The sequence below is a fragment of the Helicoverpa armigera genome, chromosome 17 (genome assembly GCF_030705265.1).
Source record: "Helicoverpa armigera isolate CAAS_96S chromosome 17, ASM3070526v1, whole genome shotgun sequence".
Lineage (NCBI taxonomy): Eukaryota > Metazoa > Arthropoda > Insecta > Lepidoptera > Noctuidae > Helicoverpa > Helicoverpa armigera.
Genome location: NC_087136.1, coordinates 205,041 through 230,894, shown reverse-complemented (window position 1 = coordinate 230,894; position 25,854 = coordinate 205,041). Strand labels below are relative to the sequence as shown.

General features: G+C 38.3%; 1 protein-coding gene across 3 annotated transcripts in view; it reads right to left on the bottom strand.

The window, feature by feature from the left end:
- The window catches only part of LOC110377239 (fibroblast growth factor receptor-like 1), a 142,758-nt gene extending 119,419 nt beyond the window's left edge, over positions 1-23,339 (bottom strand). For all 3 annotated transcript variants that reach the window (XM_064038865.1, XM_049846138.2, XM_049846139.2), the window contains exon 1: positions 22,949-23,339. The gene's annotated coding sequence lies outside the window, so the exon portion shown is untranslated. The remainder of the gene's footprint in view (positions 1-22,948) is intronic.
- Between the last annotated feature and the right edge of the window lie 2,515 nt (positions 23,340-25,854).

Genomic DNA, 25,854 nt, shown 5'->3' with positions numbered 1-25,854 from the left:
GGACGCAAGGGTCGGAAAATTGAGGTCATACGCAACTCGTCTTCAGGTCAATTAAGCGCCAGCGGATGTGGTGATAACCGGGTGGCTACCCCACCATTGTGCCTGCTGGGGGAGGATATGCTGCCAGATTTACTACTCAAATGTGATTTACGTGTTCAATAATAAGAACTATGTACCTATTAGATAGAAGAATTTGGTTTCAGTTTAATAAATTCAGTTTTATGAGTGAAACACACCTAGATGGACAGTTACGTCATATTACATAGTCAGAAATCGCTGTATTTTATAGGCCTCAAGCCGAGGCCTACAGTGTATAGTGTACAGTCATGTACAGTGAGCATATAATGCGCGGAGGGCCGCTTTGTTAATTTTTGATGAATCGGATAGGTTAGAGTAGTTTGTTGCCTTTAATAACACAACGCTTTACGCGCTGACATCGCAATTTATGTTAGGACTCGGCCGAACAGCGCTCCACTGGTTTCATGATAAATTTTTAAACTATACCACACTAAATGTACCGTGAAATAAAGAGGTGTACTAAAACAGGGGATTACGAAGGATTAACCTAGTTTCTTGGGCGTACTTTCGTAAGTCAAAAGAGTGGCTCGTAACTTCGACAACATCAAAAGAGGACTTAAAATTTCCTCAAGCGAGATTATTTATTATGAAAGGTAGCTGAATACCGGGAATTCCCAATAGATTCTTTTTCTGGGGAGCGTCGCGAGTGGAACTAGTGCCGTCAGCAATGATTAATGGCGGCGCCGAGCTATCTGTGCTGACCGAGGTGTCCGACCAAAATCATTAGTCCTTCCACATCCCGGGTCTCGTCGCGAAAATCATTATGTACCGACAAAAAAATATTAACTGGGAAGCGTCGAGCAAAAACTAATGTTTCATTAATGGCAAGCCCTCGAGCCGCTCAGGGGAGACCGGCCGTATTGATTGACGAACCTATTTATATCCAGACATCGTTAGGCAAAATTTCTTTCTGAACCGTGTGAATACAAAAGGTGGGTTTTAAGCTTTTTGCTTTATTACTTTGTGTTGAGAAAAATTGTCGACACTAACAATAATGGTTTTGAGTCCTATTATTACAATAGTGAGCGTTTGTAGCCAAAAATAATTTCATTGATATACCTAATATGTCGTACGCTATATTTAAATAATTGACACGACTTTCTTATATAAGTACAGCTAAGTACCTACGTACGTACTACCTCATACATCAGATAATTTTAACATATTTTTTCACATCCCCCCTAATTTTCACCGTCATAAGTAATAACCACAGCAGTCATACGAGTTCGCAACAATGAAGATGACAGCACTTTCCGCGCAGCCGAGTAAATGACGCGTCGGATGCACGCTCGTCAGCCGGCGCTGTCCACATTCTAATAATTACGAGCCATTGTCGACCTCTGCATGTTGGAGCATGTAGCACTCCCTGAGGGATCACCTGCCTCGGACATAAAACTCAACATTGTAGGGTTACGGTTGTAATGCTTTCGTGCCTGAATTTATGCCTGAAATTACTTTTACCCTGTGCGAAAGCTGACAATGGAATAGCAGTACAAAGCTTATCTATTTATCTGACTAACATTAGCCAGATTCTACGGTGACATCTCTCAATGCACAGTTCATGCTTCAAGGCTGTTACAAATAAAAAGCTATAGCTATAAGTTGCAATCATTTATCATCCAACTTCCTCGTTTCCTAAAATCAATATATCAATAGAAACAAATACAGCTCGTAATGACCCAATCTCCATGTTTCGACACAGTATTTAGCAAATTTCACCGACACTCGGTAATTCGGCCAGTATAGGCGGTCCACGTGAGGTCCATACATCAGCCGGGGAGCCGAGGGGTGCGGTGCGGTGGAGCGGCGAGGCAGGGGAGGGGGGGGGGACCCGCTTGCAACACGTGCCCGACGCAAATTAATCATTCCTATGTCGTATTAGCTACCTGCCCCGTACGATAGCTCCGTCATTTTAATTATATCAAGGCCTCTCTTTTTTGCGAAATTAATTTCAGGTTTAATGAGGGAAACGTAAAAATGACTGGATAGGTTAATTACGAGGTGATTAGCTTAATTACAGACGACAATTTCCTGAGGGACGGAATTGCCTTTTATCTTGTGTTACTAAAAGCTGTTCTGATTTCTCATGGTATTAACCGCATGGCATCTAGTGTTAGTTATTACGCGGATTCCTTTAACTACAGCATGCCATGAAGTAGTTGCCTAAGGTCATAAACGTTTCAGTTTTAAATATAGGATTATGCAGGAACTTGAGATAAATCTGTAGCGATCGCCAAGTTTGAAAGCATTTCGTTTCCATCTTTGTTTCGTTCAGAAGTCGAGATAAGCTGATACTCTATTACACTTGGTCCGACTTCGTGGCAAAATAACTTTAAACTTTTTAAGGTCTGAGTAACTGCAGAGATGTGTAATATAATGTTGCTGAGTTAAATAGTCGGTGTTCCCGGGGCGTGGTGGGGCGGGGCTCGACTCCGCAATTCGGTGGATTTATATCAAGAGCCGGTTACAAATCTTTGGTGAGCCGCAGTCGAAATACAGTTCACTTTGTACAGGATTTACGTTTATTAAGCGAGTTTAAGATGCGATACGTTCGCTCGCGAGCGAACAAAGCGCTCTGCGATGTGCCGCTGATTACACAGTTCTGTGTACTGTACTTACTACTCACGCACTCCATGGGGATTAAGAGCCCATGCTAGGATTCAGCTGGCTGTAATTGATGTCAAAACGGTTTGGCGGAAATAAATTCTACATTAATAGTGACTAGCTTTGTTAGTTGAAAGAATAAAGTCGAGGTTTGATGACACAAAAGTAAAATGCCAAAGTTAAGTAGGTTCTATTTTTAAAACGGTTCGCTGAGAAAGTTTTCTGTACATACAGGGCACTATATTAACCTTTAAAGTTGTCGTCACGTTAAGATTTATGACTTTTCACAGGATTTGTGTCATGTTTATTTTTGGAAGAGCCCAGAATATATCATAATATAGAAGTAACAACACGAAACCGACTGAAGAACAACAGGAAAAATAACTCATATTATTGTTGGCAGTCATCGACGTCATTCAAGTTTAGTGCAAAATGTTGACGACTTCTCCTTCCAACTTGGAAGTTCCATAGTTATAAATAAACTATTCGTTTCTGTGCAAGTTATACTTATACTTTTTCTACTGTGTGATAACATTGTTGTAAACAAGCCTAAATCTACTAATAGCGGCATTTACTTTAAGAGAAGCTTATTTTAAACTTAAAAAATGTTTCAGAACCTCTAGGCGAAGTGCCATCTTCTTCAAATATTGGGAAATTGACCTGTTGGCCTCGTTTCTACAATACTTTCTGATAAGTGGATAAAAACGGGCGGGAAAATGACTGTAGCTGTTCCAACGACCTTTTAATTAAACAACTTGACATTGTCAATCGTCATCGCTAAACAGTCGCAACTAATTGAAAAGTATATTATATAGTAGTTATTGAGACACGTCACGTGGATGAACCGGTTACACTGCAGTGTATCTGGCACAGAACCCGTCCGGGGCGCGAGGCTCCCTGCCACTACATCCGACGCGTCACTCCGCACTAACTGTTCAAATTCCACTAAATAGGCCGAGTATTTGTTCGCTAAGTGCTCTCTGCTTCAATGTTATATAAATGCGACAACTTCACCCCTCCCCCCCCCTGTGGGCGAAACATTCAATTTCCATCATCACATCGATTAGGAGCCACGTAAACTCAAAGTTAAACGAAAAATTAACAAGTACAAGGTTCATTAACGTCTGTCTTTTGTAAAGTTCATTGGAGTTTAGTAAGAAGTGGAAAATTTGTGAAAGTTGAGGCGACGCCGGGCCCGCCTGCTTCGGCAACTGCTTTGATTGTTTAGCGATAAATCGGAAGGAATTTCGGTGAACAACTCAGCTAATTTTCCTTCCCAAGTTAAAGCGTAAATTGTAATGAAGAAAATGATGCCCGGTGTTTCAGATTATATACGTCTTCATTTGAATTCACAAAGTTTTACAGCAATATATCGTTATTTATTCAAAGTTCCTTCCCTAAAGAATATTCCAGATGTAATAGAAATATACCTATGTTTACTATTATAGCGACAGAAATATTTGTATCCTTCATGACGGAGGCGCAGTGCGAGATCGCGCATTTTATAGCGTGTTCTTTATTTTAATCCTTCTCGCAGGAATATAAAAGGCTGCCAATCTGAAAAGGACAAAATGCAAACACAAAAAGTACGGCCATAAAACAAAGGATGATTGAAACGAATCAGAAAAGATTGCATGTAGAGAGGACTCGGAACGTGGCACTAAAATATTGCGGAGGGTCGCACTCAAAGTTGTCAAATCTGGAAATACAAAAGCGTGGGTTATAAAAAGTTAACTCGACGACACTCGAGTTCATATGGAGAAAGTTAGTGGAACACTTTAGTAAATGTGCCGATTTCGACACCCCGAAACACCCCGGGCCCGCGCCACCGAAATAACAAAAAACTTTTTGACTTATTGGCGCATGAGGGCCCCGGTTTGGCGTAAACATGTTGGATGTTTTTTAGGCAGCATTTAGGCCAACTAGTTTATAAGTTACAGACGTTTACGGAATAGAATCAGCCAAGCGTGAAGTAGTTGTTTGCGCACGCAAGCATACCCAGTAACATACTCATAACTTCGGGAGAGTTATTGAAAATCAGCCAATTGTTCCACATCACCTACTTTACGGTCATCTGTCCAAACTTCAGGGACACAGTAAATAAACTTGACGAATTCCTCGTGTGTGTTCATAAATATATTTAGTAGATGAAGGTCCTTTGTTTACTTTGATCCTTTCAGTGAAATTGTGTATTTTGTTAGTACGACATTATTCTACCCTGACGTTTTTGATGCATCATTTATTTTATAAAAATAATAGTTATAATAAGCAGTCTAGTAAGAATAGTCCTAGAAAACACAGTACAATGTAAACGTCAGACACATATACAGTTGAGACTCTCAAGTGTGACTTATCGCATAGCGTCGAGCCCAGCCACAATCGTTTTGTATCGATTAAGGTAAACGAGCTATTCAACTAACGCTACAGCAGTACAATAGCCGACTAAACCGACCTCTATTTACTAAGGAGTCTCATTATCAATCCCATTACCTTCAACTTGAATGAACTCCTAAGGCGGTTCTATTACTCCGATGTAGTCGACGTCATCCCATCATTCTTGAACTTCTAACAACGTCTCATTTTCCGCATACTTGTTAATTAGCAAACTAATTGAAACATTTTTCCAGTTTAACTTGATTAAGCTGAAAATTCCTCGTCAAGCGAACTTTGAGATCCATTGTCCTATCAGCGAAGTTTCTCTCTGCGTAGAAGAATCGAGTGCCCCATCTCTATACACAATGAACGTCTGATATTATACAAGTTTCTAACTCCTTAATCGTCGTAACTGCAAGTCTTTCTGCTGCGGAATTCAAAGAAACCATTTCTGTTTCTGATTGTGGCTTTTGTAAATGTTTCAATAACTTAAAGTCTTCTTGTGAATTTGGCCCAGATTTCGCTCGAACAAATATTCAGGAATCTTGCCAAAATGTTGAAAATATTGCAAGATAACGTTAAGTTAGTGGAAATTATCGCCTCGGATATCGCAGCCGAGTCTAATAGTGAGCCAGCATTCGTTGCTGGAGGCAGTTAATCCTCAAGCAATCACTTGTATTGGATAGTATCGGGGACGGCGGCCAGCGCACTTTTATTATCCTATGCTCTGAATAACTTACATTCAAACGTGTCACAACTTCTATTCCACACAATGGATGCGGTAAATATTGCCTATTTATGCATAACGGTCAATGTTTTAAAGATAGATAATTTTTATATACTGTCCCGAGTAAATGATAAAAAATGTAGGTACACTGATGATCACTACATTAAAAAAAAGGGGGTTGCACTACCTTCGTTGATGGTTCAGGGCTTTTGTAGCACCATTGCACAGAAAGGGCTCCTTCGGCGCATTGAATGTTAATTGCGCAATCAGAACGTCACAACCTCCAAAAGAGAGTTATTACTTTTGGCGACCATAAAATAACAAAATTATTTCAGCGCATCTGTATTCAGCTTAAGTTATTCCCTTTTCCGCAAGATATATGAAACTCTTTACCGTGTAACCAGCTCGTACAATCATCCTGAGATCAAGAGAAACAATCGGGCGCGTCGCAGCGCCGTAACTAATTGAAATCGCGCAGCCGTTCCGCCATCTTCCCGTATTTAGCTAAAATGGCTATTTAACAATTCGCCGGCGCCGGCGCCCATCAATCATGCGAGCGATTAACGCGGGGAAGGCGATAACTCACGAGGAAAGCCAATCGTTTAGCCGTGGTGCAAGGCCTCTATGATTCATGCGATCCTCCACGTTATTTACTACACGAAAATATGGTCAGTTTGCTAGTTTCTCTGAAGAATGTTGTTTACTTTTCTTGGCTCGGTACATTAGTTATTCTGATGACAATATGAGGAAACTCTTGTCTAGCGAACAGTTTCAGTTTTCGTATTTGAGGATTACATTTTGGAAAATATGGGTGATGATGGTGTCACTTGAAACAACTATTAAGCAGCAATCAATCCGTACAATAAGTGCGAGGCACACGGCACCACGCGGCCCGCTCGCGCCTGCCGCTGACAAGCATTGTGCGCTGACGGCAACCCATCTCATTGAGTGGAGAGCGCCGGCGCGCCGCCACTGATCTCCGCTGAATTATCTTTTCAATTATGAGCTAGATTTGTATGGCTAGATAGTTTTGTTGGAGCCGCTCTTTGTTGTGCGCGGATCACGTTCACGGAAATTTCACCAGCGAAAATTATTTAACCTGTCTATTCTGAATAATTCCCAGAGAATTTCAGGCTGATGTTGATTTAGTACCTAAAGTTCCTTGTTAGTTTGAAGCACTTCAATATAACAAGAGCTAGACGTTATTTAATATATCTGCGAGATTGATTATACTATTTTAGTAGTGGAAGGTAGCCGATGAAATGTCTATTTAAAGCAGAATAATAAATTAAGAAATGCCAAATACTAGCCAGAAAGCGATCAATCTTAATTTTGTTGTACAAAACTTATCCGAGCGCCTTAATCAACGGAGACCTAATAACAAAAGCTAGTAACTTGTTCGCTTCAAATTATTTTGAACAAAGTTTGGAACAACAAAGTTAAATAAAAAAGGTTGCTTAATATCGCGGGTATATCGGCTTTGCATACGGCGCTTCAAAGAACTAGCAAATTGAGTAAGAAAGAACGGAAATTAAAGTAAGAGGAGTTTGTGAGCGAGTGACGTCACGAGCCGTGAACACTGGATGTGGCATCCTGATGCGTCTTCAATCAATTTGTGTCACGGGATCAAAGATATACCACAAATATTTTGAGAGTATTATGCCATTTGTGCAGTATTATATAAAAAGCCCAACTTTATGTCATGCATTGGTAGTGCTTCAAAAAATTAAATTACCCATGCTATGGGTCAGTGGTTCAGCTAGCGGCTCTAAACATTCCAATGCAATGTCTAGCGAAGGTTTGTCGGCACAGTTTGAAGGCAGCACTTCAGTTGTCAGCTTTTTGGAAGTAACAACGTAACAGCAACGTAACATCCCTATTTGTGCATCCTCAGGAAATTAAATCGTGCTCCGTTTCCTTTAGTAAGAACATCCGGGCTTGAGACACTAAAGTTTGACACAGTTTAACCTTTCGAGGTGAAGGGCCGCGTTGTTCCATCTCCGATGCACGTCGCTCGCATACTCCCGCACTTGGAGAAACCTGACTACATCATGTTAATGTTTGCTCCTTATTCTTGACATGGTGCACTCTTATTTACTGTACTCTATTTCCTTGCATTTTAAAATAACTAGCTACTTGTTAGAGCTAGCTTAATATCCCTTTTTAGTACCAATCCACCAGCAAACCACTTGCATTGTGGTGTTTCCATACTTAATATTATTGCCAAAACTAAGCATAACTGTGTTTTCTTCTCGATTTTGAAGTAAATCAAACTACTCTAAGGTATTTTTTTTTAGGCTATTGTTTAAAACTCACAGCAAACATGATTGGAAAGTAAGTTAATGTAAAAATGTTTGTCTAGTCAAACAAACTCGATTCTGTTCTCTCACACTTTGTACACGGAGTGCAGCGCAGTGGAACAGTGTCAAGGTTTAACTTAGCGCAGTAAGTAGCTCACTTGCTGGACGACAGGACGGACGGAGGAGGGTGGAGGGTTAGACGGTTTTATTACGTGATCCCCTTTCAATCGTACAGTCACTACTATGTATGGAGGGAGTTTCAACTTCTCGAAGATTATGATGTCTCGTTGGAGTTAACGTTCTTCGTCGTTCGGTTTCGTGCTTTTGTTTATTTAAGAAGATGGTTGAACCTGTAAGGGAAGATCGAGTTAGACCCAAACGACTGAAAAGGCTATTAGGCCAATAAGACTTTCATCTCGTCCTTGCTTTTTATACGAACGTTTCCGTATATGTTTCTATTAATATTCTTAATACGAAAACAAAACATTCTCAGTACAATAGTGTAACCCGAGAGCCTTCAATCACGAGTATCAATCAATTGGCTCAGCCGGAATCGAACCTTGGACTGAGGGCATGGGATGCTGATGTTACACGGAATTATGTTGTATTTATAAAGGTCAACCTTGGAGAAACAGGAAAAAACCCAGTGTCGCTGTGAAATGCCTAATTAATTTACTTACTAAGTAATTTGGCTCGCTTTTCCCTTTACTTAAAAAGTATTTACAAGGTAAGATATTCCAATTCGATATTTGAACACGGTAACAAAATATCTATTCACTTTTATTTTGTAAAAATGTCCGATACCCAAATTGTATGTACAAAAAATGTTTTAGTTATGTAAGCAATCGCGGAGATTTCCCGAGACCGTTCTCTTCGGTATATTTATCTAAGTAACTCGGTATGTTTAACCTTGTATCCCCTGGACTTGATATACTTTATCGAACGACCTCTTTTATTATAACGACGCACTTTACCGTTGCCAATATTCTAATATTCCCGAGTAAATATTCAAATATTAGCCGTATCTCGAGCGCTTTCCTAAATATATTAAGTACAGCTAATATAGAGTATAAACAAATCAGTTCAAGTAACATGGAATTAAACTTGAATGGCATTAATTAAACAAAGGGTCAGCGCTGGCGGACGATTTCAAAGATAATCTAACTGATGCCCCCTCCGCAGTACAAGGAGTGGCACTCGAGCGACGAAGCTGATCCTCGCGCTATACATCGCCGGCTGTGTGCGCGCGCTACCCTGCATGTGTCTTGTTTACTCGGAAATGGACTTTGTTACAGATAACTTTATAACTGAGAAGTTTAGTTTAATGGAGGGCAGGAGTCTTGTCGTGCATGCTTTACCATCCCCTTGTAATCTAAACTCTGTTACAATTGTATAAGGTCGACAGTCAGTTTATTTGGTTGGATCTTTAGTGGATTACCGAATATTCAGAGCGCTTACACAAGTATGTGTGCGGTGATAGTGCTTACCTTTAAGACGTAAACTTTGATGATAACAATAAGTATGACATTAAGTAAATGCGGAGGTACAAAGTATGTCAGACATCAGTGTAAGCCGAATTTAGTGAAATGGCGGGAGGAGGAGGCTAACTGGCGGAAGTAATGGCTGCTCCTGTCGAGGAGCTGGTCAGGTAAGTCACGAGATTAAGGTGTTAGTGCTCGAAGTGGCAGGCTCGGGGGACTGACCGCTGTTTGTAATATATCTATGTTGGTTTCTTGAATCCCAAAAAATGTCCTGGTATAAAGAATACTATGACACAATACCTAATCAGTTTGGCTATCGTTAGCCTGTAGGTACTTTGATAATAATTTTATATAGTTACAATATTATTTTATACAGTTAGCTTGATACCCATTGTCTGATTTAAAAAGAACTCTTCACATAGAAAAATAATTCAACAGTCTCCAATTGTTTGTACGTTCGGTGAAGTAGACCCGAAAATATTATAAAAATATGATAGCCAATAGATTTTAGTATTCGTGAAATTGGGCCTACATTTGGAGCATGAAGGAATTTATACAAACTTTTCAGCGGCTCGTGTTCCGCCCTATTAGTTTTTGCTCTAAATACAGCCAGAATTTTTACCCGTTATCTCGAATTCTTGTAAAAATACACAGAGATGTCGAATAAAAGCATGTATTTTCGAGAGCTTACTATTTTAAATTCTGTACGAAACTTGGGGTGAAAAGTGTGGTAAAATGGTTTGTTATTGATATTTACGTACCGATTACACAGCGAAATTAATTTCGTTTGGGAAAAACAATTGTCTTTTATTTCACTGACTTTTTTCACAAAGGGTAAATTACTTACGCAGCCTTTTTGAAATTCATTGCAATATTATACGGAATTTTGACAATTCGCAGACTCGATATTTCTCAGCCAGGTGATATTTATGATTTTACACATATTTTTTTGTTATTGCACTTTTGTCGATGGCAGTGTTCAAACATAACTTAAGAATTGGTTGTACACACTATTATAATATAATTTTAGATTCCATTCAAATCGACACCTCGATCACCCGCTATAGTATCATCATCATAATTTCGTCAGTTTTCTAAGATAACATAGTGAGTAGCAGTCGATAAAGTGAATTGCCTTGTCGCGTGATGTGCCACAAGTGGAATCCTCTGTAACTACACGCGGGAAAAATGAACAACATCTGATAAACATACCTCTAGCCATTGTGTGCTTTATAAAGGACAATTCTATGAATATCATTCTTTTGTGAGTTATATTAACGTTACAGTTCGCTTTACTTTATGAAAGACATACAAATTACATCAATTGGAGAGATTCCTGTGATATCAACAAAGAAAGTACATAATTGTGGGTAAAATAATCGAAAAAAAACACAATCCACTTGAAAAAATACAGGAAAGATAAAATTCACACAAAGCTGCATGAAACACTTCTTCTCTGAATTGGTTTGCGTTCATTTACGTGGTCTTTATTCAGTGTATTTTTTTGACTTCCACGACAATGGCATAAAACAGCGGTTCTGTTCAAATATCCGTTTAACACGGAAATACAAAGTTAATATTGGAAGATATCTGTATCGTTCTTAACAATATGCCTCACATGCCAAAATACGTGCCACGGATCGTCATAATTGAAATAATTTATACTTAAGTATGTAACCGTTTTTACTGCAAAATGTAATAAAATTTACGTGATGTCATATATTCGTGCTTCGACATACACACTCGCGACGAATCTGTTACCGTTTGACATGAGACATGAAATGATAGACGCACACTCGATGCACGCCAACTCATGTGATACAATCACCATTCATACTAACTTGTAATCGATTACTCCAGAGATCGAGTTCACAGTGTACGTCGAAATTACCAAAGAAATAAATGCATTCGGGTTTCTTTAAATATTTGAAGCTTTCGTTGGCAAGTGCACTAATAGACAGCGCTGGTAAAGTCTGCCATCAATATTAGAGAGCGGTGAGCCAATCGAATAAGTCCACTGTGACCCACTTCTGCAGTTGACTCGCAACTTGCCGCTAAATTCGCAGCTGCCTAGTGTTTTCTCAGACTTTTAGTTTTACTCGAAAAACTAATAGTGTCAGCTTCGGGAAATAATTAAGTAGGTACTTCTATTTTCCTTCCAATGATAACATAATAATATTTTTGGCAGTCTACTCTCCTTTGTTATTCTACAAAATATAATAAAAAACCTCTAAACAATATTTACTGAAGAGTAAAATTCAAATGTCAAGAAGTGGGATTTCAAGTAAATAAATACGAAATATTTTTCTAAGAATACTTCACCAGAGTACTAACCGTAGGTCAATATAAACCAAACAATAAATATTATGTAAGAGAAGCATGACTTGAAGATATAACAACACAAAAAGCCTCTTCATAATCACAAATATATTGGTAAGTAAATATATTTCTGTCTATCATTTAGCTTTAAGCCAGAGCCTAGCAACAGCCGGATTAATATTGTCAGACAGGAGTATTCCTCCGAGCCCTCCAACGCTATTCAATATTATTTCAAATTTGTGTGAGCTGACATTAATATTATGCTCCAATTTTATCCGTTAATCTCGTTAAAACTTACTATTGAACCAGTGTAACCTGCCGTAATCCCAAAATAACCACTGACACTGTTAAAGTAATCCGGTTTATTTTTTAAATTTCAATTCATTTAGTAACGCTGTCGGTTGCGGAAATAAATTCGTGACGAAGGTTTCCTGTTCAAGACCGTGAGTATCAAAATCGGCAATAACAAGATTTTCCTGTAGGAGTCCCCTTCGCGAAAAGTCAGAGGAAATCCACTCGGAGTCATAGGAAATACAAATAATTCAACAATGCCATTCTCCCTCTGTGGGAGCATGAGAGAACAACCTCAAACAATGGATTTTACTTCGTTGGAAATGTATTAAATTAATGTTATGAGCGTTGTGTAAGAAAACATAAATTAAATAAGGACTTAACAATAACACAGAAAGCAAATTTTGTCCTTTGACAGATGAAATTATTTATTTTACTGTAGTACCAATAATTAAAATATAAATAATATCTATATTTTACTCACCAAAACAGTAAATTATCATTAAATCCATATAACTAACTAAGCAGATATCTTAAAATTCTTCATGGCAAATAAGCATCAAATCAGCGTGAAGTATCGCATAGGTACCAGGACAGCAGCGGAGACGGGAGCTCGCTCCTAATCAAATTGCTTGTCCGTCACACGTCGCCCGAGCGAGTGCTTAGAGCCCTCCTGAGGGAACCAGGCCGCGTTACAAAATGATGCTCGCTTTATAAGACCTCTTAAAATGTTTCCTAAATAAATATCACACAATAAAACCTTAGTAATGGACTGTAATATATTGCTTTCTTTTTTCTCAATAAAAATTAGATAAAATACAAATGTTTTCCGTTGTATCATATCAAATTATCTCTATACCTATTGCTTTTAGTACAATGCGAACAAAATCGTTGGATATTAGGCTTAAATAGCGCTTCGCTGCCAAACCGCAACACGGCCACTAAACTGAATTAGCGTTACGAATCATTTCATACTCGACTATCTGATGCAGCTTGCGTTTACTATGATATAGATAATTTATCTTATACTAGCTAATTCCTCTAGTGTTACTCACTTTTTGAGGGAACTGGTGCGCGAACAAGAAGCGAGTCGTTCCCAAATGAATCAGTCGTTTTATCTTAGTAACAACACGTGCCGTACAAACAATGAATGTTTATGATATACACATTTACGATATTTGTAATTTCTACGTTTGTAAGATACTCCTTAAATAGATACGTTTCAGATTAATCCATTAACAAGCTTCTAACCGAGAATTAAATATTCCCTTATATTATGTAGACATTTTAATAAGCAACTACCTACCAGCCGATGTTTGCACAAAATATTTATAACGAACCTTTTTTAATAACTTAATCCAAAATACCGAATCAGTCTAACTTCGATATTTATACAATAAGTAAGTCAGTCCCCGGGCTATCACTGTCACGGACAGATCAGCTACAAATATACAGAAATTGATTCACTGCTGCAAACAGAAGCTAGTATTACACAATAAACCGCACACACTTGTATAAAAATATAATAAAAGGAAATAATAAAGTCAACCGGCAGCCATAGAGCAAGTCACCCGTAACGCCTTCAGCTCAGGGGAATATTTTTTCAGTTGTATATAAACAGAATTATCATACGTTTTATTACGGCGTGTATGTATGAGTTTCACAAGAAAACACAAGTTTATTAACATTTGGAAAGCGAACGGTTTAACGAGCGAGTTTGTTATCGGGGAGTTGGGAACGTTTTTGCAACGAGTTTAATAGTAATAAGCCCCGCGTCGGCTGCGTTAAGCCGCGTACACATGCGCTGATTGAACCGCGCCGTGCGTACCACTCGCGCCGCTCGCGATATTTAAAACAGAACAACACTAGCGAACATTGTTTACCGTTTACTTGAACATACACAGAATCTGTGTACTTTCATTTCGATGAAAAATACGAATGTTTTCAGTGAGTAATAAAATGTAGGGATTGACTGTATTAAAAAGTCGTTGCTAACGATTTTCAGACATAAAAGAACACTAAAAGCTGTTTTATTTTGATACAGAAAAACTGTATTATGTTGGTAGTATGAGCAAGCTAGCCACTTAGTTAATATCGTTGCGGTCACACATCCGCAACAGCGCCAATATATTAACATTTGGCACACACGCCATAAAAAATCGTTTTTCCTCATTAGTCGCGACATTCTACAGCTAAAGTAACGTTCAATAATGGACGCGTTCCGGCTTATAAATATGATGATGAATGATCTTTCGCGATTTTCCTTTTCAATAATTTATATTGAAACCACTCCTGGTTACGCCCACAACATATAAGCTTACTTGGACTTAATTTTTCATCTTTTAACATATTTGATTACTGAATATTTCCACGGTGGCCATGATAGAATATTTTCTATAGATTAAGACTTCTATGAAACATTTCACGATTGCTTCCCATGTATCCCCCACGTTACTCGTACTGAAAGAGTTGCTAATCAAAATGTTAACATTAGCGAGTTGTGAAGTGAGCGCGATCTACTTCGTATTCAGCAAACTCCTCGCGTGTTGTTTACCGAAGCTTTTGGATCACAACTCCTCGACTATACGGTACACATGTATTACTCACCTGTCGCATTGCGTATATTTATTGAAACTTTGTTTTGTAACTTGATTTCTTTGCCTTTGATTTAATATGTTGCTACATATCAAAGAAATATTTGTGTAGGAACATGTAGAATTTATTTTAACAAGCACTCAGTTTACTTCATATGTTTTTAACAAAATCACTCAAAAGAAGCGGCCAAAATCACCGATGAAATAAGAGGTGGTTTTTAGAACAGCTATTTACGTATCATTATGTTCACCAAAGCTAAATAAACAATTTAACATGACAAACTGCTCCTTATGGCAACAAAGATTGTTTCACACATTTATAATTTTGAGTAGGTTTTCTTTTTACAAAGGACCTACTTAGGTACTAATAATAGTTCAAGACTGAAAAAAGAAAGAGCTATAGTTTGCCTTAGAAACAAGATTTTTTTTTTTCGAATTAAGATAGAATAAAAGCTGTTTCTTGTGCATAGGTAATAGAATTTTCCACGCCTAATACAGCTAGTCGAACAGCATTGTAACACGAAAAATTCGCTTCGATATAGTATCAACATAATAGGCTAGTTTCCTAAAAAATAATAATTAGTCCGTCTTGTAGATTGTCCAAAATTAAGCGATACGTATTTTTTCTTTTTTAAATTGGATCAGAACTTGTTAAGATATAGCGTGTTAAAGTTGAGTGTGACGTCACAAGTTGCTACAATTTTCAGGACACTGTGACGTAAAAGGCCCCCACTCCTAATTTTTGAAGTGTATTATCTTTGTCATTTTATGTTTAATTAAAAAAAGAAAAAATACGTATCCAATATTTTTTGATTATCTAAAAAGCGGACTAAATATTATTTCATTATTTCGACCCTGGACACTACCCTATTTAATTTTAAGCGCATAATGATTAATTAGTTGCTCAGCCTCACATTGGAAGTATTTTTTATATTATGACACGTATGCTTTTTATCACATAAATTCGTTATACCTGCTATGATGGAACTTCACAAGAATTAATTTATACCAATTAATTTAAAATTAATAAAACCTGAATTTCACCGAGAAGAAATTTTCATGTTATAACAGCGTGAAATTATTTTGTAGTGGTTCATGTAAAATAAATTTTGGAAGTTGTATCAACCTTTGAGTGATCTATGGTTATAGTATGAAAACATACTAACCACAATACCTGGCACACAGTTTAATATATAAAATTTTCTCTCTGGAATACTGAAAAGTGCATATTTAGAATAAGATATAACTTATTACGATCTTTTCGCAAAATATCCGTTATCTCATCGTTGATAATAAAAAGACATAACGCCCCACTGAAGTCGTCGGAACATCAAAGAAAACAATTCAGGTAATTTGTGATTGAAGTGCAAATAAATTTCCAATAAGCGTTCCCGCGCCGTGCCCGCGCCGTGCCCGCGCCGTGCCCGCTCGCTCACTGCCCAGCGCCCGGCTCCGGAGAGTTTCAACTTTTCAGCACTTTTAAATCCAATTTTCGAGGAATTTATGGAGTTTGGGGGTTACCTGTCGGTCGGCGTCCATTTTATTCCGACCTATTGTTCTGAGCTCCATTCCATTTCATAGTGCAGCGGTGTTGCCACCTTTTGGATATTATGTTTCTTGAATCTTGATGTCTATCCAGATAATTGTAGTTTTAAACAGCTACTAAACACGTATTTAGCGCTTTGTAAAACGCATGTGTTAGATTTGCCGAAATCCTAATATTTTTTAATTAATTCCTTTGAAAATTTATTTCAAGTTTTACTTTTCACGTTTAACTCATTTAAGGAGAACACATGCCTGCACGCAACCCAATAAACTTTAACCAACTATGTGGTTTACTGCCATGAGTCAATATTCATTTTAATCATAATAATGTGAGCTCATATCCGAGCATAAAGGGAATAAAATATGACATGCTTTGCCTACAAACTAGATAAAAAGCAGCGCAGATTAGTTGAATGATAGTTTATTCGAATATGTGGTACTGAAACATAGCTGTTATCCCACTAATGCAGTATGAAAGCAAGTCGCAGGTTACAAACGACCGGATCGAAGTGGAACTAACGATAATGCCGGCTTACGAGTACTCCACTGCTTGCGTAACTCACTATCATTTACTATGAATTTATTTAATTAATGTTCCTCAAGGATGTTGGAAAAGGTTTGCTAGTTTGTTGCGTGGATTTCATTCGGATCACGGTATATGGGTTAAGAAAATGTAGCTGCGGGACATAGTTGCACGTAAATTGTGTAACACGACTGAAATATTGCACTACCTACTTGGAACTCTCTTTAAATTTTAAAACGTAAATTGAAACTGTAATTAACTTTTAAGAAGTATTTTCCAGAAATCTTTGCTTTACGGTTATTTATTCAGGTTTATCACGATTTTCTGGATTTAAATTAACATTTATAAAATGAGAACTTAAATTTAAACCTCTTGCGCTCCTAAATTAGAAGTAATGAGCTTATTTATAATTTAGAATTAGATGTGATTAATCAGAACCTATATAATATCAAAATGGAACATTGACGAGCAGATAATTATAATGTGAACGCAATTCGATGTTCGTTTATAAGCGAATGTTCAATAGCGAAGTGAAGTGCAAACCAAACCGATTGATCGATGTTCAACAACTTGATTTATGCGATTCTATTCGATTTGTTCCGATTACGCAAACACGCGCTAAGTGTTGACTGACATACTTAGTTTTAGAAAGTTTTATTCAATCATGAAAACCTATCTACTAGGTTGGTACCCGGAACTTATAATGCATAGGATAATTTTTGGTCCCCTCCCATAAAATATTTGAACGAATATGCTTGTGAATCAGAAATAATACTTAGTGCTAATACTTAGAATTTCTCATGACAATGTCTTGTTATAAGAACATCAGCTAAAGCGTTAAATACAAGCCTGAAGCTATTCATTGTATCAGAGAGCCGGCGATTACTTCGTTGTTACAAGGATTATAAACATTAATCCAATTAGGTGTTAAATCATAACATTGTCTGAGAACATTTTAAGCACAAAATAACAGCTGAGTGCCTTGTTCATGGCATCATTAAGAGTTTAGCAAAGCTATTTGTAAGGTTTAACTTCACGACACAAATAGGTACCAGTCGCAAAATTGCCTATAAGCTTTGTACATCTACCTAATGGTGACCCAATGCGCTTCTAACAATGAACTTCGGGAGGGAACAGCGACATATTTTCTTGTCGTCTTACTGAACCTTCGACCGTCAGCCAATAAATCTTATTCCATAAGCTCACCTACTTGACCGCTCAATTAGGAGACTTTTTAATTTTTCGTCCGCTATAAACAGAAGCGTAGGACGGGAGGGCGGTGAGGCAATAACTCATAAAGGCATGCTCGGAGCCATAAATTACTGGAGGGCCGCTCGATAGAATATCGACAGGCGACGTGACCACAGTGCAGACAGGCGACGGCTTCATTGTTGCCCAAACTATGCTAAACTTCCAGCTACTTCAATGTACCTACTTATGAATATTGGAATAATTTCAATAGTCGCATGTTGAACTCTCGTTTCAGCAGTTACATTTACCTGGTATGTAATACATTGTATAACAACAACTTGAAAACGTTTCCGCAATCAGTACAACATAAACAGAATTACACGAGCGTCGGAATAAACAACACATTTCATTAGATAATGCCGAAAGAAACACTCCTCGTGTTTGTTGATCCTGTTTGCCAGGTTAAGTTTTAAGTAATGACAAAACAAACTAAGATAACAATCCCGCTCCACTTCTAAAAGAAATGACAAAAGCACTACTAACGAACAAAAAAGAATCGCTAAGCAGAAAGAAAGATGTTCTTATAAAATTCGCTGCGGAGATAATTAAAAGCGTCTCAAAAGGAGGTCGGGGCCCGCGATAGTTTCAACATTTCAATGGGAGCGTGTAATTTTTCATAGTGTCGGTGGTGATAAATCAGTGCGCACACGGCAGCCATATTTCATAGCCGGTCAGTTCTCAAGCGATCCAATAAATTGCGGCGGCCGAGCGGCCGGCGTGACGGCGGCTCCAGGCGTCATGGACACCAGCCCACTGAGCCAGCCCCGCCCGGGACCCCAACACCACCAATATACATATTTATATTTAGTCCCGGAACCAGTTCTGATCTTAAAATTATAGGATTATTACAGGCCCATTATGCCTCCTGCACTCGTCCGTTAATTCCGCTCACCATGTTATAAACTACTATACATTAGTGTGCATATATCATGTTTGAATATGTAACTTGTCTGATATCTGTGGTGGCAAAAGCCATTACCAACGGAAAGGATTTCGATCTTAGAACGAGATTTGCCCAAAAATCGTCGTCCGTTAAACAACCCTAGACTTACGCCTTATCATATCGGGTACGACTGTCATTTGCTTGGATTCGTTTTATTTTTATATCTTGAGGAAGTAATCCTGGAAGTTCTCCTATCTATTCTATGGTAACTTAGATGTCAACAATACTAGTATTCTCAATGTCAATGAATAGATTGTGAAGCTCATATTTTAAAGCAACAGTCTATTTAATCGAAATGTCGTGTAGCACATAAGTACAACAATGATTAATTAACGCGCTCCCGTTATCTAAATCGTATATCTAATGACGCGATTCCGCTCAGTAATTCGTTGTGTCTCAGTATATCGTCGGTCAATTGGTCTCTCATTTTCCCTCACATTCTTCGGCTCCACAACAGTTCATATTTATTTCATCCCAACTTTGCTCACTGTTTCACATTATTTATTACCCTACCCGCCGCTTTTTCCCACAAATATGATTAATTTCTCGTTTTAAAACACAAACATGTCTCCTACAAAATAAACGTAGTAACGCACAATTTCGCGTTTAGATTTATTCTTTTATCGTGTGTACTAGAATAAAATAAAATGTTTAGCAGTAGAACGGTTCGCGTACAATCGCAACGAGCTCAACAAATAAAACCAGTTTTGCATCACAATATTCGGCAGCCATTGTTTAAGTTCGGTTCTCTCTTTAGATATTGACCTCCACGCAGCGAATTCTAAAATCTGAGCTGAGATAAATTACTTTTTTCATGCCAGCTCCACTCCGATCTCGGTTAGATTTCACAATAGATATTTTATCTCGGCCATTGGCTCGTTTATATAAAAACGTCAAATAATCTCTCGCAGTTACAGAAAGCCTATTGAAAAGGGTCCTTTCCCAGCTGAACGAGATACGCTTGTTCATGAGTGGCTGCCTCGTCGACCCTGACTCACTGAGACGTAGCACCGGACTGCTAGTGGACGCTAACTGTATCACGTTACTAGGTTCGGATATAATATCAGTGTAGGATGGTGAGTGTTATCCTATTCATCCGCACTGGTCCCTGCGGAGTTACTTGTCGGAACGCTCGTCTGTTCGCCACAAACTTTTAGATGGAAATCATCACGCGTCGCTATGTTCGCCACTGCAAAGGACTTCGGTTTTATCCTTTTCTTTATTTCAATATATTCTTAAGTTTCGAGTTGAGATGAAAGATAGAATTAAGGCAGCCTTTGTTGTCCTCAGCTTCCCGGAATCCATAGAAATCAGCCCTGAACAGGTACATGTGCGTCTTTACTTATTGATCCTTTGTCTTTGAGCGGTGCTCAGATATTGATGTGTAGGAATTTCCTTATATCTCGCACAACAAGGACACGTTATTGTTTCCCTTTAAGATAAGATAAAAGATTCGATTGTTAATTGTTACCGTCGTTGTCACAGGCGTGTTTGTGTCGATCACATTCTCGGGCCCTCGAAACACAATTTATTTTGTGTCAGTGCCGTGAGCGATATTTGTTTGACATTATTCAAGAGAGATTGATGTGTTTCTCATCTCATGAAGAATTCTTATTGCTTTCCTTTCAAAAAAACGAATAGCACTTGAATGTGTGCTGACCGACAAGTTGTGATCTATACTAACACTTCTAATGTTTACTCAGTAAATACATACATAATTTCTATTCACATAATGTTACTTCGGTTTAATTCCAAAAAAATGTGAGCCGTGATCTAAGCATTATTTGAAATATCCACTGTATAATATATTGTCCACTGCTGAACATAGGCCTCCCCCTTAGATCTCCACAGATACCTGATGATGTGATTATTATCTATATATTATATAAAAATGAAACCCACTTTCCGTTGTCACGACATAACATGAAAACGGCTTGACCGATTTGGCTGAAAATTAGAGGGGAGGTAACTTAGACCCTGGAGAAGGTTTTTGTCACTATCCGGCTACAGGACGGGGGTTAAACCGCGGGCGAAAGCTAGTTATTAATATAATGCTGTTGAAAAAACTGGTAAAAATAACAAGTTATTCACGATTATTTCATATATACTTTGTTCGTCTATAACTCATATATCCCATGGATATGGGCAATTTTTTTTCGGTGGGGTAAATTGTGCATTTTAATAAAGCTATTGATACCTAATTTGTCTGAATCGACTCTGGGTTTTTTTTGGACCATCGCTAATAAAAATCTGTTTGTAAAAATAGCCGTTCATAATAATAAATGTCTCTTTTTATTTTTAAAATTTAATATTTAAAAATGTAAATGATATGTTGTCAAATAAATAAATGAACTACAAAAAAAAAATTGAATAAAATCTCATAGACAAAAAAACGCGTATAACTGGGCTTATTTAAACAAGAGCCTTTATTTCATCTCTGATCAACTTTCTTAATAAATAAGTAATAAATATTACACTAATACAGTGCGCTACTATTTGTAATCTCAACTGATTTGAGCAGATCTGTAAAGCGTCCCCAGTTAGTGCAGCGTGAGGCTGATGCTCCGTAATGATCCGTTATCGGCTGCGAATGAGCATGACGTCAGCTCCGGATAATGAAGCCATTAAGACCCGCCAAGTGCTTACAATTACTGCACAATATTCACGACGTGAACACCACTCTCACACTAATACGCGTTACAACTCATAGTCATCTTGCACATACAACCGAATAATAATAAAACCACCGACGGATAACCGACCCTTTATCTGCTTTGTCAATCTTATCAAGGACCTCACATATGAGAATGTCAATGTTTCTCATACCCTTTCATATGATATTTTTCCTCGCAATAATACGCACTGAAATGAGCCATCCACCAATCACGGAGCTTGTACAAACATCGGCTCGCTGCGTACTGGCGGTATTTAATATTAATACTGAATATCGGTGCTCCCAACCCCAAAGTGACAACTTTTTGTTTTGTTGACTTATTCCTCTTCGCGCGCGGTGACAGATTGCTTCGCGTGGCGCCCAAAATTGCTTTTTGTTTCTTTAATAATACTCATGACAAGTATATTCCGAGAGATTTTGATGAATTGACGCTGATTGTGTGGTATTGTGACGAGCCGGGAACAACACTACGGATTTACTAGGATGAACACGCCAAACCAGCATCAGAGAAACTCGTTCCTAATTATGAACGAGTGCGCTTTACCCAAACTTCAAACAAATTGAAAAAAAAAAAAAACAAATCAGTACCGTTGACCTCGCAATCTGAAAATCTTTTTAAAGCAATGTCATTTTAACGAAGGTCCCTTAAGTATTGTCGCAAAAAAGAATATTAAATTACAAGCTATTTTCCAAAATGGAGATAATGAACCGAAGAAATACGAATCTCTTTGTTCGCAAAGTGATCCTTACTTAATTAATTCCTTGGGGAATATGAAAAAAAACTTTGTTAAGTTCGGAAGCAAATAATGGTGGCGGTGCTCGGGGGACACTCCACTCTACTTATAATTTGTTCCCAAGTTTTCTGTTCACATAATTTCCTCAGTGGCGCCTTTTCAATTGAACACAATGCTCTAAAAACAATTTGAAGATCGTCGGCGAGTGAGCGCGACGCAGCGCTCCACAGACGCGACTCAACGCAGACTTGACCTATTTACTTAACTGACGCTGATGTTAGTTACGCAACGGGTAATTAAACAATGATAACGAAACACATCTGTCAAGTGTCACTGGCGACATATTTGTATTTACGGGTATCTGCGTAGCGCCGCCGGGTGATCCTTTTTCAGAAATAGCCAAAACTTTGTTTGTTCACAATAAACATTTGTTCGGCCCAGTGGCCCAGTAAGTTTGCCATATCAATCATCCGCAGTGTATCGTAAACTTACTTACTGAGAAAGTACTTACCTATTCTGTGAAGTTCCGTTCTAGAGGGAAAATATCACGTGCCACTACACTCGTATTGTTACTAACTGTAATAACTTTACCACTATGTTACTTTTGTAAACACTATTTCGTTTGTTTTACTCAATCGACGGTCTTGAGAAATTCTTGTTTTAACTTTTCCTCTGAAATCTTTGTTATGTAAACACAGATCACTTGAACTATTAATTAGAGTAGATCCATCACTAAGCACTGGCCTCACAGTGGCACACGTGATAAGGCTTACTTGGACACGCGGCTCGAGCGCGCCGACATCGCGGTATAGATTGATGGCGCCCAACGTGGGACCGAGCGGAATGAGGCACCGCGCGGACGTGCGTGCGCTCCGCCGACCGGCTAGACACTGCCGGGTGCGCACGCCTGAGCCCGGCCATCCCCCCTCCCTGCGCGCGCCCACACCCCCTCACACACCCCGCTGCAATTCGGCACACAAAAAAATCACATCAGAAAAGAAACGTTTCTCTGTGAGTGAGCTTCAATGGTCGTCCTCTCACCCCTCAGGACTTAAGTGCTGGTCGTTCAGTTATTAGTTATCTCACTTTTATCGGCCTCTAATGACTCCTTTACGATAATTTATGACGAGCGCGTGCCCGTGTTAATTCTGTATTCAGATATAAACGCTTATGTAGATTCTATTTTCGAGTTGAGGGTAGATGAAAAATTTACTTTTTTGCCGTTCCAGTACGCCCAAACATCAAACGAAGTGGGTTCAAAGCGTTTTTGCTTATATTCATACATTATTTCTCCGCCCATCGTTTACGGAAGTTATTATCGTCTATTATTTTATTTACCTGCTTCGTTAAGTACTTCTTCTTAAGGAAGAAAAGTAAGAAAAAACGAGATTAGAATTTTCGGAAACTAATAAAGCTGTGTTTTAAAGTGGCAGAGTTTTAAAGGTATTCCACTGATTCTTGAGTACTTTTGAAAATTCCTAATACCGTTGTGCAGTAACTCCGAACAAGTGAGTTCTGTGTAGATCGTGAATATATTGAGAGAGCAGGTGAGGTGCTAGTTTTGTGCTCGAAGCGAGAGTCAGTGAACACGACGCCCAGTTAGAAGTTGTGCGTTGCGCTGGCGGCGGCGGCGGCGGCGGCGGACGCGATGCTCAACTGTTGTCGAGTGAAGCGCTCACCTGCACGACCCGACAACTGCTCAAGTAGACTTTTGTATATCAATGCGAAACTGATGTTTAAGCGTCACTGTAGTACTTTCTTAGTGATATGGTTATACTGGGTGAACCAACTAGTTAATTATATAAATACTATCTACAGTCCAGATGGCTTACTTCAATCCCAGAACATTTAAATCAATGTTCACCTTCTCCCAGATAAAGGCTGCAATAGATTAACTTGACTAATTGATCAATTACGGTGTCTGCGTTTTACGTTCGCAATTACTTCATAAATCAATTAAAGTTATTGAATTTTATAGATATGTTATTGAAAAATTATAAAGTCTGTGAACATTTGACTGGGGTATAATTTAGGCGGTCACCAAAAATATTTTAAAGACTCTAAGCTGAGGCACCAAATAAAATAAACAACTCCAAAAAAAATAAATTGACTTTATTAAAAGGGCACTAAAGTATATAATGTTATGATCCAAAAAAAAAAATAACATCAGAAAAATCGTAAATCTCGCACAAAAATTATTTTTGGTTCCCAAAATGGATTAATGGTCACCAAATTCTATCCAACTAAAAGATTAATATTACTACCAAAAATCAAAGTTAGTGGCGAAAACGAATCGCTGCAAAACCGACTCCACGTAGTCTTGTCTGCCCTACCCCTAGAGTGCAATTCAAAACCGCGTAGGCGCGGAGGGGCGAGGCGGCCTGCGAGCTGAGGCGCAGGTAGTTTTAAGGCTCGCCGCTGCGGCTGAGGCTGGCCGGCTGGGCCGGCCAGAAAGCCGAAGCTGCGGTGGTGAGCGTGAAAACCATCTGCGACGATAAGCTCGCATGGGACCGCCGGAGCCACGCAGCGCCGGAGCCGTGACAGAAGCCATGCTTGCTGCATGTTGCATGCTTACTTCCATGTTGGGTCTGTAGGGGACCTAACTAAAGGTACTAAATGAAAAGTGGACTGTAACACTTATATGTATAATGGTTCACTGGACAGTTCACTACACACAAATTCATATAACAATAAATAAGCGACGTACGTTTGGGAACCCTAGTATATTAATTGGTATTTGGGAAATATTCTAGCGATCGTTAGCTTTTTTAGTCTAACAAAAATGACCAAATTAGGAGTGATGGTATTACATAATTGGTAACATCTAAGTAGTGACAATATATAATATTTGGTCTAAAGTGTATTTTAAAGGCGTCCATATATTTTTTTAGTAGTCAATAATACGAAAAAATGGTTTTATCTAATAATATTTTTGGAAACGTTATTTGGTGACCATTTATCCATTTTGGTAACCGTTTAGATTTTTTTTGGTAGTAAAATAGGTACTTTTTTGGGTGGCGTTTAAACACAAGCCATTTGACTGTAGGTCGTGAATTAATAAATGTTAGTGTAGGACGGACAGAAGGTACAATTTTCGTAGGTTAAATAAATAATTGCTTGCAAGCTTGGATCGAGATCATTATGGTAAACATATTTAATACTAAATCAATAACAGAGTTTTATTTTTACTTGACCTTTTCTAGGGATTTGTAATAACTTTCTCTGAAAATTGCTTCACGGACGGCCCCTAATAGAGATTAAACAGATATTGTTTCTCAGATTTGAGTACAAATATCTCGACATAGAAATGTATCAAATGAAATAAATATAGAACCTTAGTTACAAATTGATACAAAGCATGCTTGTTAGTTATATAAGGAAAAAATATGTCGCCCAAATAAGGCTCTAATATAGTGG